This window comes from Homalodisca vitripennis, chromosome 3 (assembly GCF_021130785.1).
Source record: "Homalodisca vitripennis isolate AUS2020 chromosome 3, UT_GWSS_2.1, whole genome shotgun sequence".
Classification (NCBI taxonomy): Eukaryota; Metazoa; Arthropoda; class Insecta; order Hemiptera; family Cicadellidae; genus Homalodisca; species Homalodisca vitripennis.
The window spans coordinates 122,675,742-122,682,673 of NC_060209.1; the positions used below are offsets into that span (position 1 = coordinate 122,675,742).

Here is a 6,932-nt window from a genome sequence, read left to right on the forward strand (position 1 = left end):
TTTTTTTATTCAGTATTGCTAATTATTGAGATTAAACTGTTTAAATTAGAATTTTATAATAACACAATTGAAATAATCCCACTACTTGAAGTAGATAGTTCAAGATTTACAAAAACACAATTCCAACAAAAATTACTGTATACTTTACACAAGACTAGCAGATTGCACCAACATTTTAGATCTTCTTGAATTCCAGAATCTTCTATCAGTGATTTACTTGATTTAAAGTTTTATAATAAAAGGATTTGGTTTTATAAAAACCAAAAGGTGAAAACGTTTATATTGGTTCCTCAAACAAAAATAAAAAAACTGTAATATTAGAATAAAACTGATATTTCTTAAAATAACAACTTGTTAGTTACAGTACACAATAATACAATACTTTAAAGGGTTATACCATTTTCTTTTAAGTTACAAAGTAATTTATTTCACGTATATACATTTTTTGTTTATGAACTTTTTCACTAAATAATTTCTAAAATATATATATATATAATATATATATATATATATATATATATATTATATACTACCAGAAAACTAATTACAGATCTTTGTTTCTTATAACACTTGGTCATTTTTTTTTATCTTGATTTTATGAAAATATTTATTTTACCATCCCTCTAAGGGGCTTCAAGTTAAAAATTTTGTGTGGAACTACTTCAAAATTTACATTTATAATAAAAACGGTTTTGTGATTAACATTTACCATTTCCCACATTACAGCTGTAATCACAGTAAGGAACTGACAAGTATCTATGTATAATAATACATTATTTGGTTTGCTAAGTGCTGTATGTGGCACCGGATCAGGAGAATTAAATAACTCATTTTGTTAATTTAAATTAAATCCAGGTTTCCTTATAAAGTGGCCCGTTCCTTTTCAAATTCAAATGCTTCATTTGCACATAACACCCATATACAGATAACACAAAGCGACACCAAGTTGGTGCATCGTCATAATTACATTAAATGTATGTGACGACTATTTAATGTTCAACATTTTTTTAAGCTGTATGTGTAAAAAGAATTTTAAGCTATTATTGTAAAACTTACGAAGTTTAATACATGTACATATGTGATTTCTAATAATGCTAATCCAAATTTAATGAAATCTAATTAATTAAGTAAATCAAGAATATATTTATACAAAAAATGTCCTTTAGAATAAACACAGGTATTAAACATGGAGTTTACGATGATACTAAATTGGTTAAATGCATTGGTTTTTGTTTTATGCTGCATTTTATTATGTTTTGGTTATTTGTTTATGTAAGTGTAGCATAAAGTTTGTTCTTAAAACCGATTTGATTAACCTCTAGAAAATCAAATGAATCTAACTGGTTGATCAAGAGTATAATATAGTATATACTTTACGAAGCTCTGTACGGCCGCCAGTTTGAAGCCTTATAAAATATTACAAATTTTACTGCTTGCTATATAGCTCCGATTAACAATTTCCTTTCCAAACTTCCAATATCAAATCTTGCTAAGTTTTATTTAAATTTATGTGTTTGTGTAGGGTAAGTTAAAAACATCTCCCTCCACCCTCCATCCCCCAAACTATTTTCCACATTTTTTCACATAACATACTGCTGATCATTGTCAAGTAGAAAGTTGTATTTACATACATACGTGTATATACATGATACATAGAGTGGTTTTAAGTGTCCCCCCACTACTTTGCTACATTTTTTTAGATATCGACTCCTAGGTACTGCTGACTATTATTGAGTTACAAGTTCTACATTTTGATTAAACTCATATTTTTTAAGGTCATCTAAAGTACAGCCTATTGGAATCAGATACATTTTAAAATGTAGAGTTTGTATTGTAACACATGATTATTACGTTTATCACAACTTATTACATTTATCATTACATTTTGTACTATTACTAATAACAAAAATATGTGAGTTTTCAAAAGACATAAAATAAAGCTTATTTGAAAAATTGCCTAAAGCATAAAAAAATGCTATTCAAATTGAAAAATTGTTTATTTTATTAAAATAATATAAAATAACACACATTGAAATCATGTTGTAACAACTTGAACTAATACCATAAAATGGCAGATCTAAGATGGTGCCAAAAACTATAAACTTGGTTAAAATGAAGTACTTGGAACTCAATAATGGTCCCCAGTACTCTAGAGTCGATATCTGAAGAAATGTGGAAAACTAACATCTTTATGACATTTCTAGCAATAGTTATGGGCAAAAGAATAATAATAATAAAAAAGGACAGTGCCAATTTCTTGTGCATATTAACAAAATGCATGATATCTTTCAGTGTCTTTTAGGTGCCCAACTTATCCCTTTTGCTTAGTTTCAAATTGTTGTGGTATGCATAGTTTTGGTAATAGGTGTCTTTTTCTAGTGACCTTACAATGTAAGGGATTATTTGCACATAACTTTTACAAGGAACGTTGTAGAGAAGTTTCATGTCATAGAATAGACCTTGTGACATGTCACAAGATAGGGGTTGCAATTTGAAAATTTGAAGCTACCCCTTCTACCTCTTTTAAAAATTGAGGTGGGGAATTTTTATTCTCCAAAAAAGTATTTTAATAAGTAAAGTGAAGGTTGTACATTAATATCTCAAACTGTTTATAATATATCTAGGTGTATCAGAACGTAATTTACACCCTAAAATGAAAGGGATTATTTGCCCATATCTTTTGCTATGAACGTCGTAGAGATGTGTGTTTCCATTGACTAGACCTTTAAAATGACATAAGTTAGGAATTGAAATTTGGAAATTTAAAGCTACCTTCCTTTAAAAAGGGTGGGAGAAATTTTTTATCCTAAAAAAAATCATAAAAATATTCTTATACGTATAATGAAGGTTGTACATTAATATCTTGAACCATTCGGGACATGTCCATGCTTATCAGGACACCCTGCATATTGATTCAACACTAGCAATAATATACAATGTTAACACTTTGTCTCCCAGCGGCACATTGTTGAGGCTGAAATATCAGCATGTGTAGGCCCAGGGAGTGAATGTGTTTTTATTGATTCAACACTAGCAATAATATACAATGTTATATATTGATTCGACACTAGCCATAATATACAATGTTAACACTTTGTCTCCCAGCGGCACATTGTTAAGGCTTGGCTTACACTGAAATATCAGCATGTGTAGGCCTCGGGAGTGAACGTGTTATATATTGATTCAACACTAGCAATAATATACAATGTTAACACTTTGTCTCCCAGCAGCACATTGTTGAGGCTTGGCTTACACTGAAATATCAGCATGTGTAGGCCTCAGGAGTGAACTTGTTATATATTGATTCGACACTAGCCATAATATACAATGTTAACACTTTGTCTCCCAGCGGCACATTGTTGAGGCTTGGCTTACTCTGAAATATCAGCATGTGTAGGTCCCAGGAGTGAACTTGTTATATATTGATTCGACACTAGCCATAATATACAATGTTAACACTTTGTCTCCTAGCGGCACATTGTTGAGGCTTGGCTTACACTGAAATATCAGCATGTGTAGGCCTCGGGAGTGAACGTGTTATATATTGATTCAACACTAGCAATAATATACAATGTTAACACTTTGTCTCCCAGCGGCACATTGTTGAGGCTTGGCTTACACTGAAATATCAGCATGTGTAGGCCTCGGGAGTGAACGTGTTATATATTGATTCAACACTAGCAATAATATACAATGTTAACACTTTGTCTCCCAGCGGCACATTGTTGAGGCTTGGCTTACACTGAAATATCAGCATGTGTAGGCCTCGGGAGTGAACGTGTTATATATTGATTCAACACTAGCAATAATATACAATGTTAACACTTTGTCTCCCAGCGGCACATTGTTGAGGCTTGGCTTACACTGAAATATCAGCATGTGTAGGCCTCAGGAGTGAACTTGTTATATATTGATTCGACACTAGCCATAATATACAATGTTAACACTTTGTCTCCCAGCGGCACATTGTTGAGGCTTGGCTTACTCTGAAATATCAGCATGTGTAGGTCCCAGGAGTGAACTTGTTATATATTGATTCGACACTAGCCATAATATACAATGTTAACACTTTGTCTCCCAGCGGCACATTGTTGAGGCTTGGCTTACTCTGAAATATCAGCACGTGTAGGTCCCAGGAGTGAACGTATTATATATTGATTCGACACTAGCAATAATATACAATGTTATATATTGATTCAATACTAGCAATTATATACAAAGTTTAATATTGATTCAACACTAGCCATAATATACAATGTTAACACTTTGTCGCCCAGCGGCACATTGTTGAGGCTTGGCTTACTCTGAAATATCAGCATGTGTAGGTCCCAGGAGTGAACTTGTTATATATTGATTCGACACTAGCCATAATATACAATGTTAACACTTTGTCTCCCAGCGGCACATTGCTGAGGCTTGGCATACTCTGAAATATCAGCATGTGTAGGCCCCGGGAGTGAACGTATTATATATTGATTCGACACTAGCAATAATATACAATGTTATGTATTGATTCAATACTAGCAATTATATACAAAGTTTAATATTGATTCGACACTAGCAATAATATAAAATGTTAACACTTTGTCTCCCAGCGGCACATTGTTGAGGCTTGGCTTACACTGAAATATCAGCATGTGTAGGCCTCGGGAGTGAACGTATTATATATTGATTCAACACTAGCCATAATATACAATGTTAACACTTTGTCTCCCAGCGGCACATTGTTGAGGCTTGGCATACTCTGAAATATCAGCATGTGTAGGTCCCAGGAGTGAACGTATTATATATTGATTCGACACTAGCCATTATATACAATGTTAACAGTTTGTCTCCCAGCGGCACATTGTTGAGGCTTGTTCGTAGGATTATCATCGCATCTATCTGGTCTGAAAGCTTGAGCGACCAATACGTGTGGCACACTGTATTACACAGTTTCAAAATTCTTCTGATTTTTAAACCTTATGCAAGTTTGGCTAGGAATTCCTGTAATCTCTCAGCCAAATAATTAAATAAACAAATAGTTCACTAGACATAGACAGCACATACCATAGCAAACATTGTCTGGAGTTTTTTACCCAAGTATCAGTTACCGTAGCTGCTGTTGTACCATCTTATTGGAATAATAGTGAATTTGAATTTCAAACACCAAAATATTTCTATATATTGTTGATTTATTCTGTTAACACTTGAGATTAATTGTGTTTCTCTTTAACAAATCTAAAAATATTTTTAAATGGACATTTAAAAAATAATCTTAGATTACATATTACTTTGTACTTATACAAGAAACCAATAGAGAACTGATTAAAGATATATAAACTTAAAGCTAGTAAACATTGTAAATGTTTAACAATTTTATTTATATCCCAGCGATTCAGAGTGATAATTGTAGTTTAAATATTGTTAATTTTTAATCTGATTCAGGGTGACATATGGTTATGGATTGTTGAGTAGCCTTGGAACTTATTCTGCCACTAAGTGTGGTCTGCTGAGTTAACATGATAATTTTACCTGTGATTACAAGTGAACTGAATGAGAAATTAGTTATGGCCACAGTGGGTTGAGGCTATAAAGATGAAAAATAATCAGAGGACAATTCAAGCAAATAAGGTTCCCTAAGTAGCTTATATATAAGTCGTAACTCTATTTTTGTTGCTGTCTCAGAGGAAAGCTATACTAATTGTCAGTTTTTTACATTCAGAGTCCAAACCCTAACCTTCAAACTGGCCTTAACAACATGGCTGTAACAGCTCAGTAGCAAAGAATAATCTGCATGTTAATCTTGACAACTTGACTAGATGAAACTAGATTAAAACATGCCCATTTTAGTAAAAATGATCCGTGTTCACATGCCAATGATACATAACGGTACTGCTATTTATCATTTGATCATGGGACTTCACCTCTTGCCTAATATATAATACTTGTAGTAAAAATCATGAAACCTTAGTCTAAGATCAAGACCTTTCTTTTCCTGTGTTTACATTGTTATGTACTGATCTCCCCAGTACTACTGTCAAACCTCCAATCATAAAACTACATTTCCCCAGCCTTTAAGACAAAACAAGGCTGGAGAAAAGTATTCACATTTTAAGGTTTTTACTTAGCAATGAAGTACTGTGGTAAATGATGCTAACCGAAGATGTAGTGGTGTTTTAAAGTAAGAGCAGGCAGGCTCTTTTCAGGCTACATTTCACAAACGGGAAGATTGTTCCCCTTCCTCTTGGATAGAGACATTAGATTCAACACAAATAGGATATTTTATCCCCACTTTATACTCTTGTCAACCACAGAGAAATTAAATGAAAAATGCCTTTATTTATAGAGGTGAATTTAGGACTAAAAAGTCCTCTCTTCTACTCAACCTCTAGAGAGAGATAGAGATTCAATTTGAAATGTCCAGTATCAACAATTTCCAGAGACAAAGAGGAATCACTTTGATTGATGTCAATTTTATACACCAAACTATTAACACATTACCATATATACACATACAGTTCTCCTTTCCTGTTCTTAAATAAGCCTACAAAATAGGGAGGTGGTGTAATATAGGAAATGATATTATGTTTAGGTTATGTGGCTTTCTGGGTTTGGCTACTCACTTTTGGTCGGCCTACTTCTTGTTCTCAGTTGTGATTGATTGGTCTATAATGAAACAGTTATTGAATGAGTTGATCTTGTGACTAGTTGAATTTTGGTTAGTAAATTTGTATCTTGTTACGTCTTGCCGGTAGCAACTCATAGGCTATTTGGTCATTAGGCCTATCTACTGAGAGAGGCAGTGTTTATACTTGAGCTGTAGATCAGTTTTTCAGTGACACAAGTATGGTGAACTTTATTGGAAGATTATTTTGGGTGAAAGAGCTCTTGAAATTTTTTGTAGGTTAATTTATTTTACAAGTATTGGCATTTTCTGTTTCCAAATAGAG

The 6,932-nt window shown here is 32.8% G+C and overlaps 1 protein-coding gene across 1 annotated transcript in view; it reads left to right on the forward strand.

Moving 5' to 3' along the window:
* Window positions 1–6,932, forward strand: part of LOC124358339 (putative oxidoreductase GLYR1 homolog) — an 87,002-nt gene that overhangs the window by 34,312 nt on the left and 45,758 nt on the right. The window lies entirely within an intron of this gene.